This window comes from Varroa jacobsoni, unplaced genomic scaffold (genome assembly GCF_002532875.2).
Source record: "Varroa jacobsoni isolate VJ856 unplaced genomic scaffold, vjacob_1.0 scaffold_1221, whole genome shotgun sequence".
Lineage (NCBI taxonomy): Eukaryota > Metazoa > Arthropoda > Arachnida > Mesostigmata > Varroidae > Varroa > Varroa jacobsoni.
Window position 1 is genome coordinate 218,024 of NW_019214123.1, and position 11,611 is coordinate 229,634.

General features: G+C 40.4%; 1 long non-coding RNA gene across 1 annotated transcript; it reads left to right on the top strand.

The window, feature by feature from the left end:
* Positions 1-5,079: 5,079 nt before the first annotated feature.
* On the top strand, positions 5,080-11,248 carry LOC111267781 (uncharacterized). The gene is made up of 3 exons (XR_002684816.2): positions 5,080-5,215; positions 5,437-5,575; positions 10,813-11,248. It is a non-coding gene; the product is annotated as an uncharacterized LOC111267781 (long non-coding RNA).
* The last annotated feature ends 363 nt before the right edge of the window (positions 11,249-11,611 follow it).

The following is an 11,611-nucleotide window of genomic DNA, read 5'->3' on the forward strand; positions in this document are numbered from 1 at the left end:
TTAGATAGGCGGCGCAGTATAACGTTAAAGCCTTACTGCAGGCCGTACACAGCTACGGGTAAGAGAGGCGACCTTTTAACCTTTGACTAGGTTTAGTGCTAATAAAACAATTGGGTTTAGCTTATTGCTGTCGAACGGCGCACTTTTTCGGAAAGTGTGCCTAAATACATTTACTCGTCTAATTTATCGACTGTTTCCTTAGATAGTAGCACCTCTACGTAGTACATATCGTTAGCTGAACTTCTCGTCGGCGGACCAGCACGTATCAACTATAAACTTGGATGAAGTTTAATTTCTCAGATAGTTTATGCGGAAGTGGAGTTTGCGAACAGTATTTACCGGTGTTGATCATTAGATCATCAACTGAAAAGACAACTTTTTTGAAATGCTACATAGATATACGCTTTCATGAAGATATTTTCGACAGGAGTTCGACACTGTGACAATAAAACAATACGAGCCATCTATATTTGCCTAATTTCTGTGAGTAAGCTATAGGGACCCAACGGAAGTCAGTTCTAGGGTCGCCACACGTTGCTATACGTAGAAGTAAAAAATCAATGTTCTAGGTACTTTACGGCTGTGCTTGCGATATGTCGTATTTAAAAAAACGACTAGATTGCCTTCAGTGTCTAAGCCTGATGCTTCTTTTCATATCTACCGACACAACATGTGATTTAGTTCTCTGAAGAAGTTCCGACCTCATCAGCTGCTTGTCCCTTTAATAGTATTTATCACATATGTTTTACGATTACTTTTTTGCCTAACGGAAACGCCCTTCCTTTTGCCCTCCTCACCTGGCAGTTTTCACAGTAGCATTCAGGGCGACTCCAAAGTTCAAAGATGTAAGGTGCTCAAGCCGAGCATTGGCCGGAAAAATGTAACCCGCCGCCTTAAAATCCTGCGACGATTTCTATTGCAAACGAATTTTTTCCGCATTTACTACCCCGTGAACCCTATGCATCAGCAACAACCTTTGCTATACGTAGTTGCTTATACAGAGCAGACATCGTGCAATGTTGTTATCAAGAGCTCATTTACATCGGACCTATAAGTCATATTTAATACTAGTGGGGCTGGCCCGTATGGCAAGGTGGTACACATATTGAAGCAGCCGATATCTCATATACGATATTACGTATAACTTGTTGCTTTCTTGCGTCAGATCTCTAGACACCCTGCGGTGTGGCTTAATTGAGGGGATCACTCGGCGGGTGTAAGCAGGCCAGCGCGGGCATCAGTCAGGCCTGACAAGGGCCGTCGGATCCAACCAGAGACAAGGCGACCTTTGTAAAGAGGTCAAAGATACGCGCGATTGGAAAAGGCGACAGAGCCCGCTGTCAAAATATATAGTCTATGAGATACTCCCACGAAAACGAAATGCGCTTAAAAGCTCATAAGCCAAATAGGTGACTTTGGATGAAATAGTCGTTACGTTTATGATGATTATCACTCATCACAACGACTTATCTGTGTGTCAGCGAATAGCCTTAACTTTATTCGTAATTAGAGTTACCCCAAGTTACCTGTTTCAATGGAAGCACTTGTTTTTAAGCAGTTCCTTTCACGAACCACATTTACGATGATCAGTTATTTAACTAGACTATGTTCAGTAGATTTGCGGATACAGTGACAGGTTTAATGGTGCGTTGAGCGCTTAACACAGAAAACGTTTGATTTAGGTTCTGATATATATGGCCAATAAGTTTTCTTTTGTAAAAGGCGAGCTAAAGATTTTCTGTCTAGATTTTCTTTTGGGTTCAGAAGTTTTTCATTGGCAACGGAATCACTAACCGTACATAGGCGCCTGGCAAACATGAATATAAGTATAGTTTACGATTTAATGACTTAACAGAAAACGGAGCTTCAGTACTGAAAATGCAAATTGGCGGCTTTATGTATAGTGTTACGCGAGTAGTCTTTTACAAATCATCTATAGGACTACGTCTAATGTACCTAAAAATGAATTTCTTTCGAAGCCATTTCAGATGTATATTGCTTTAATTCGACGGCTGTTGTTACTACGTTGATTTTAGGTAGCAACAATATAAACTCTAAGAAAAATTCATAGCGACGGAGACTTGCATTGCTTTATCACCCTACAGTATGTTAAAACAATGCTTTCCTCGGCCATGAGCGACTCTGAGAAACGCTGAATGTCACGTTTCCACGAAAACGTCGACCTGGACCGATGTAATTGTTTTAAACAAAAACAGAAATCATCATCGTCATCCACACATAAATCATACAACGATTGTTGCGCCTCTACAATTTCATCTATAATTTATTTTAATTAGTACACATGTCATAATGACTGGCGTTGGTTATTTAGCGAAGATTCGTAAAGTCTGTTAAAAGGGTTTTCGTGCACCACCGTTTACATGCAGAATATATCACTTTTTCCACTTCTGACCCAGCATAAGCTACACATATTTATGTCAGAAGCGTCGTTTATCACGTGTTTTAATATACTTAGTGTCAATTACAGAAGACCAAATTTCCGCTATCAAAGTTCTGATAGCTGATTCAATAGAGCACACGTGTGACGCCTGCAAATATTAAGGTAAATTTATAATCCCGTCTACATTTCTGTGCAGGTATTCATTGAATTCGGGCTTTTCACGGCTCACCTTCGAGCAGGCGTCGGCCGCCCGAGCACATGGTCGAAGAACGCTTTTGCCCAGCCGCTCGCAAGGGGGATCACTGCCAGAAATCGTAATCTACTTATTTTCGAGGAAATTCGAAAACTGATAATTTCGTCGAAGGATTTGTTTGTCAGAGTACCAAATATCATTAATTCGGAGTCTTGTTCTGTCATTTCTTGAAATAAGCAGATAGACAAACGAATAATAAAGCGATCAAGTTAATAATTTCGGTAACCTAGACAGTCTTGCTAATGGAAGCCTATTGCTGAAAGGTCACCAGCATCCCCTTTGCCTTCCCACACACATGGGAAAATACTCAAGATTAGCTATCTGTAAGTACGTGTATTCCTCAAAATACGTACGCTTTTTTTTCTAGCAAAAACAGATTATTACGTGTCGACCTTGATAAATGAACCAAAACGACCATAGCAGTCGCTTTCATTTCCTTTCCTTTCGGCTAATTTTACACACACACACACACACACACACACACACACACGAATAGTCGACTTGTTACTGCCTGCAATTCTGGCGAGAGCATTTCATTCAGTTTCCTAAAAAAGCATAACTAGGTAACATTTTGAACCGCCATTATTTTCTTACGCGGATCTCAGATCTCATTCAACTCTGGTAGCCTTTTTCCACCGTTCGAAGCAGCAGCAGCAGCAGCAGCAACTTCATCGAGATTATTATAAATACCTTGTGGACGCTTTCCTTTTTGAAAATAATATATATATATATATATATATATATATATGTATAGCCCATGTAAAAAGCTAATACTCCTTGCGTGTACGTTCGTCGTAAGTGGATTCAGGAGAAATGATAAAAATAAGGATTCTATGCGTGAACAAATACGCATAATCAAAACGTGTACAATTCTGCAATGTGATTCACTCTGCGGCCAGCTTTGAGTAGCTGGGTTAGCTTCTTCGCAGGAAGTGGCGTGTGGGCGAACTGGGCGTACAAGCTTCTGTAGTTCTTCAACGTATTGAGTATAGTTCCGCTATCGTGGAATCTCCGTTTAGCTAGAAGGTCAGGTTTTGATAGATGGCTGTGAATATAACAATACATATACAACATACGGTTAATAAAGTTATATAAGTGATGCATGTTTATTAATGGATAGAAGCAGGCAAGTGAATTATTGATCGGGAAGCCATCAACAATCTCAGCTCGTTCTTGACGAAAAGCTAGTTCCGGGTAAGCGTGGCTAGTAATAGATATAGCTTGAATGCGGGCGTAGATATACGTCTACGGCTTCATAAACACAACTGTGAGATGCTCGTTCCTGTCAGCCAACGGGAGAACTAAGCCAGTCGGGCTGTATATACAGACGAGCGCCTAACGGCTCGTGGCGTTCAATGTCCAAGGATCTAGTAAAACTGCTATACATATATATATGTCATTTATACTAGATAATATGGGTCACGTCGGGTCAGCATTCTCGGAAGAAACAGCTTACGAATGGCTCTATCCCTTTGGTTCGGCAAATGTCGAAGCGAAGGATCTCGTAATGTGATTGACAATTACGAAGAAAGTCGATAAAATTATTAAGAACAAAGTAAAATTAAGGGACACCGTCACGTGAATAGTCATAACATAGCGGAAAAAAAGCTAATCATTGACCAGCAAACAGTTTGGAACCATTTCATGAAAGCTGGCTACGGAAACAGAAGCCTGACCTTTCGCTGCCACACCAACTGACGCAAAATATTTTACAGGATTGCATTTGTATCTGCGAAATTTTACAAAAAAAAAAAACGCAACGAAGCCGAGCCATGTCTGGAGCAATTGATCACGGGTAATGAAAAGCGGATCGATAATTATGTGCAGATGAAAGTACGTACGCCACAGTCCTAGCAACGTCTGCACTGGCGCCAAAGAAGGTGACGCTATGCGTTTGCTGGGACCGGAGAGGAATCGTACGTTTTGAGTTGTTGCCACCCAGCAGAACGATTGAATCGAACCTCTGCTGTTGGCAACAAACAGGAGTGCAGCAAGCTCTTTGGGAAAATCGAGCGGAACTAATGAGGAGAAAAGTTCTTATCTACCAGCATGACAATATAGGGCCATGTACTCCTTTAGCAATCCTACAAAATCGCGAGAACTTAGATTAGAAGTTCTAACGTATCCGCCGTATAGCCTATATTTTACATCACTACACTATCGTGTGTTTCGGTTTCTGTGGAGGGTGATTTGTCATAGTTGTCACTTAGAAAGCGGAAAAGCTTTTCAGTGATAAAACTATGATTTCAGCTGAAAAAATGTCTCATTAATAACAATAGCCCATATTAGTTTGGTGATATTATTTTATAATGTTTAAAAAAATTGCCTTCGTTTTGGTTCGAAAACGGTCAGTGCTTTCCAACAACCTATTATATTTGTAATAGGATTACTGCAGGCTCAGTAGGTGAGTGCTTCTTTGCATAGCGTTTTATCAGGTGGTTGCCAGTGCGAATTTAGCGCAGTGCGATTGTTGGTTCTGGTCGAACGACGTCAATGATGTCCTGAAGAGTCTTTCTTGACTAAATAGTCTATCGGGGCCGCTCGTAAATTTCAACGGGCAGGTAGGCGGCCATTACTATGTATCTTATGCTTTATTTACGTCGTAGAGTGAGCGATAACAACAACATTGTTGGTCACTTCCGAGAATTGTTGTAGAATAGTCGTAAGTTTGGTTCTGTGTGGTAGTAACTAGTGTTATTAAGGCGGTGGATTCTCTTTAGATCAATTTGCTAGTTGTCACTTCGTCGTTCAAGTATTGATCTTTTCTATATTTTTACTTCAGGTGGAGCACAATGGAAATCGACACTTTCTTATATCAAATTGGACAAATTCTTAGGTTAAGTTGTCCCGGGATACAGACGGAAGGACCTGCTACGCAACTAGCACGTTGGGAATATTGTAGTCTCGAGGACAATATGAAGGTATCGTACTACGCAGTGCCTTGGCAACGGCTCTGCCAGCTTAAGGATAAATAAACAAAATTCTTATATACGACCTTAGTTTCAATACACTTTAACCACTCGCGTTGTTGTTAATCTGCGACATAAATTGAACAATATACCTTGCTTAAATACAAGTCAGGTGCCATTCTAAATATGGGGGTTACTTCGACCTCTACCATTCTACATCAGAAAATCTTTGCTGATTGGCGACTGCAAAATCCGATGGTCTACGATAGATTTCTAAGTGATTTGTACTTAATTGCAATGTAAAATGTTACGCGAGATTATCGCGACACATTGTCGAGTGTTGATCCTTATGTTGGTGCTTCAAGGGAGTACATGACAGTTTAAGAAAGCTCTGCTCCATAGGGAAAAACAAACGTCGAAAAATGCTGAGCCGAACAGCCGATCTTACTACTCACCATTGGCCTTTAAGGCTGCGCTTGAATCTCAAATTGTGCTTCCAAATCTTTAACTGGGTTTGCGTGATTTTCGCGGCAGAATAGGAATCCCTATTCTAAATTCGCTATCTAGCAACGGGTTTTCTGATTGCCCCATATCGAGTCGTTGTGAACAAGCACTAATTTTTGTTGTGGGTCGATTCAACCCGATTTGGGTCTGCGGGTGCATGCATCTGAGCGGGCACTATTATTTTAAGATATCATCATTTTGTACGTGGAATAATTTGTTGTCTTGTTTCGTATTAGGAAATATAGGAGTATTTACTTCGAACAGATGCTACTTCGCCACGTTCTACAGTTAGTTATGAAAGGATTAATGTTCGGCGTATAGATAAACTTGTGTCATTAAACTTATGTCACCAAGTCATTTAAAAACTGTAGACGTTATAATCGTTGTATTGTGTTAAAGAGCCAGACCTCCTCAACTTACAAATTTAGAATGTTTTTATTATTTATTTCATCGACGACGGTTTCTGAGCGCAGTTGTCGTAAATTTTTCACGTTCTAATGCCAGTTTGTTTAGATTTCATTTCTGCTGCGGAACGCTCAACTCCGTTGTCACGCAACCTTCGTATGTGCTTCTCTGACATGGTTTCATTTCTTTCTTGCTCTGCAAATACATTCTAGTGGAAAATCTCAGTAAAAACATTACGTGGGTATCTGGATTTCGTCATGCGGCTTATAAAAAGATCTCATGTTATCAGCTTCGCCCACATTTCACCCATCTCCGGGATCAGACCCACAAATCACAAAGAGCTATCAAAATAAACTTACTATTATTAGTACAAAAAGCGTCATTATTTCGACGCACCGGGAGAATACAAATCCCTAGTGAAAAACTGGGTGATACTCTATCAATCGTTGTCTGAGACGCAATGTAAAATGTACAGTTTAAAGGAAAGTGGGCCTTTCGTTTTCTGGCAAGTATCAAAGTCGTGTGAGACAGAGGTGAACGTGGCCACGCTGGCCCCGACCTGCTTGGCCCCGACTTGCCAGTTTTTCGTAATACTATTAACTGAAGATTTAGGCTGTTTTGAGCGAAGCTTCATGGCAGGTGGCACTTTAGTCAGTGACCATACTAGCGGATCAAAGCGAATCACACATTGAAATAGACGTGTCATTGCTCCCCACTGGTGTGTATACAGCACTGAATCCGTTGCTTAATAAAAAAAAAGTTGTAAATCATGGCAAATAAGCAGCGGTTTCAATGTTTCTTCAGTAGAATTCAAAGTGTTGCGAAGTTATTTGATTTCCGATAAGGATATGTAATAAGCTCGCTTATAGGTATCATCTGCTTAAGTTTCAGTGAGGACCTGCTTATGGCTTAACTTTCTGGTTTTCGTTAACCCTTTAATTTGCGGTTCCGTAGATTCTAGAATACAAGACATTGTTAACGATGTCCAGTCAACGTAGGACGAGAACAAGTCAAAGAGCTTAACGCAAATCTGTTCTAGTTCATCACGATAGAGTTCGCTTATCGCTAGAACTATGTACTCGGTTGGTTATATCCGTACTATAACAGGTCCTCGCTACGATACTAGCACGGTATCACGTTGTCATACTGGGCTGATGCCTTCGAGGTGATATGCACCTCGAGAGTTTTCCAGCAGATTGCCAACTTGTTTGGCATAGAACAGTCGGGTATCTCGAAGTACCGAAGTAAGGCACTTGTTACTGGTAATAATCGTTTCGAAGGGCCACTAGAGAATACTGGTTTTATTTAAATGGAGCGCTAAACAAAGGCTCCACATGAATCTGAGGAGTGTACGTTTGCAAAATCGGTGTTTTGTTACTTCGTCATAGTCCGTAATCCGTTAAAAGTTAGACGGTCAACAAAATACTACTTCCTAAAGCTAGGTACGTGCATCCCTGAGTCTACTCAGGACTTACGAAGTGTTGGTTCCACATATTAGTGGTCGAATGATTGCAAATGATTGAATGCATCGATGAATTGCAATGATTGAAAGCCAAAGATTTATTTCTTTTTACAACGTTTATTATATCCTGAAGTTTCCCCTTATCGTCACAAGTAGTAAAGACATCGACGCCGGAATTTTTCTTGCCATCCTGTTGGCGAACTATTTGTGGAGTACCATCCAACAAGCCTCAGCTTTAAAGAGAATTCTTGATATTGATCTACGTGGCGCAATACCGTCGATATACTTACAGGCCGATACCGATAGGGTACTAACAGACGGTTTAATCTACTGACGGATTAAAGATCGTGAATAAATGTGCCCATCTACAGCACTTACTATCTCTAACAATAGGTCATCATATTGCTGAGGTATGCTTTGGAGTTACGAGTATATCAACTCGTAGTTTTCTATAGCAGACCTAATTTTCCAATTAATCACAAAACAGCGGTTGGCGCAGGACCCAAAAACACAACTTACAACGAGCGCCGAACGTGGACCCGTACGACTGAGTGTATTGTCTACCGCACCTTGACGTTCTGCGGAGGTCGGGAATAGACTTGAGAAACAGGCTGTTTTATTGTTTCATTGAACCCTTACAAAGCCTAGACTTTCGTCAAGATGCAACCGACCAGCTGCATCTCTTCTCAAACCACCAAAAATCCTTGTCAAAAATACAAAATTGCCCATTGTTTAAGAACCATAGTGTTTCCGTCTAAGACTGTTGAAGATACTGAGGTCGTCACGTCATGACCGTTATGAAATGGATAAGAAGAACAACACACCGAAAGCAGAATTTTTTCATGGCAACTGGATGAGATTTTTTTTTGCTTCGGCCGTGCCGAAAGTGGTCACGCAGACGGCGATTCATAAGATCGAGGAGAACAACACCCAGGACAACCGTGACGTCAGACGTCGTCAGTTTACATAGTTGATAGCTTCCGAACACTTGTGTACCAGAAAAGATGCTAGGGAATAAGAAAACCGTTATATGCAAGATTCAATCGGCTGGTGCCTGCAATACGAAAGGGCCCTTATCGGAGTCATCGGAAATGTTCAGCTACTTTGATTTCCATCCGACCCGTCAAGAAGTTCATTTTCGGCGCAGTCGAAACGAACTTAGCTGGATGCGTCAATAGAGTATTAAAGAGATAGTTCCCTTCATTATTAGTTTAAAATAATTAATCATATAATAATCGTTAGTAAATTTCAAAAGCATTTTTCATATAAGGGTCTAGTAAAAATAAGCAGGACAAAGACAATTTTGCCAGAGCTAATTCCTCAACTAAATCTCTGCTGGAATCGTTGTTCCGTGAAACAAAAACGGTATTATTGTAAATAACGATAGCCCATTTCTTATTAGATTGTTACAAGCGGATCTAATGGACTTTGCAATGGAATAACTTTTGAACTAGAGTGACCTTTTAATGTGTTAGGGGCAGTCTCTTTTTCTACGCGCTTATCATAGTGCTCGGTTAAATTCTAGACAGCCTTATACCCACCATTTGCGTTTCCATATCTGATTCCATTATGGTGTTTCGAAGTAAATCAACGAGTTAGATGTGCTCGCCCATAACCTACCTTTTCAAAGCACGGAAAGCCTTGTAATCACATGGACTTCGACTGGGAGGACAAACGGATTGAAGGCAACGTTCGATACTTTTTTGCTCAATTCAAGAAGTAACTGAAGCATGGCGATGAGATCTAACATTGTCACCAAGACTACTTTCTTTCGATTGTCGTGCCAACAACTTATGAGCATCTTAAACTTAATATGGTGGGCGGTATTCATTGTCTTGTCTTCGATGATTATCTTATAATAGCAGATACCCCAAATGCCCATTGCAATCACATTGGTCCAAATTGACATGCTACCGCTACCGAACTCGATTGCCTTCCAAGGTTCCTCTTCGGCTGGCGGTAGAGATTAAAGTGCAACTTGTTTACGGCGACTGTATGCTCCAGGCCGGTTTTTTGTGTCGCAAATTGTACGCAGAGTACACCATATATCCATTACCAACTGAATTGAGTCAATGGACGCATTTTTGACTCCGTTTTTTAGTATGCGGATCATAATTCTGTACCATGTTACGTATGTAGTCCCAGTTTTGGCCGAGGGAACACTTATACTCCTAGCTCTTTTTTGACAAAAAGCCTTCTCGATTGTAGCAATGCATCTTTATATTTCAGGCCGCAATATAGGGTCATTTTTTTTAACTGGTCTTCAACACTTCAGTTTCCACCATTGACACACTGTGCTGTGCCTTAAGGTCTCCTTGCCTTATGACTCTATGGATCTTCGATGAATCTTCCGAGCGCTGTCGCTTTCAAGGAACAAAACCTTAACCCCTTAGCGAGATCGAGAAAAGAGGTTTTTTTCTTTATTTTTTATTTTTCCTGAAATGTAGTCAACTAGTTTTCATTAGCAAGTTTCTCGGTCATTAGAGCTGTTCAATTTCAAAGTCCGCCGGATTCGCTTGTAACAGCGGATTCGACTTTGTAAAGCCACTCGGGTAAGGTTTTACAATTGATAACTCGTCTCACCTAAGCTAAGTAAATGTTTCTTTTTTTTTTTTTTAATAAGAATAGTGACTAACCTATATTAGTTTATACCTATATTAGTATAAAAAAAATACGTTTACAAGGGGAAAGAGTTTTATTTGAGTGAGTCACGTCAGGCGGACGCAGACCTATTGTTAACATCACAGATAAACAGAAAACATCTTTTAACGGCTTGTTCCCTGCGATCCTCTACCCCAACGAATAGTGAGTTAACTTTAACTTTTTCTATACGTATATTAATATGTAAATCTTATTGCTGTTTGAATTGTGCTGTCAGATGATATCTGGGCCGTCTGTTGAGCGACACTGTGAAGATGAGAGCGGCCCATTCAAGGTCATCGACTCGAGTTAACAAAGGGTCATCCGAAGGACAACGCTCTGTATCGAAGCAATTGTCCTAAGCAGAATGGGTTACCACACGACTCCATACAGCATTAGCTCATGCAAATACTATCGCACCGGACTGAAGTGTATTCAAGTGACTTGTTTCATACATCCATTTTGTGTCGGTATCATAACAACATATCTAAGTGAATTGTCTTTGATCAGACACGCCGCCTATATAGATATATAATCGTCTTATTAGTAATTTAGCAATGTATAGCACTTCTGAATGGCCACGTCGATACGGTGTCATTTTGCCGGCGATATTCCAAGCTCTCTCTTAGACTGCTTATTTGGGCGGCCAATGTTCTACAGGACGACTTTTATCTTAGAAAATTTCGAATCAGGCCACATACTGCAAATATATACACGCGTACGTATGTGTTCATCTTCGTTTGGTATAACCTGATTAATAAAATGAATGCAGTTTGTACATCCACTATCTCCTTATACAGCGGGTTACGCGGTGGGCGTTCTTACGTATCCATCATTTACCACAGAAGCTGAATTTAATCTTATTAGGCGGTTTTACTATGAAGATGTACAGCATCAAGGTTTCGTAGCTGAGTAAATACATGAGGCCAATAGTGTGCTATTTTAAATATGTATTTTAAAAATTTTTTCGCACAACCGAAAAAAAAAAACCGCACAAATATTCTTATTTTTTCAAAGTTATTACAATTCAGCTGTAA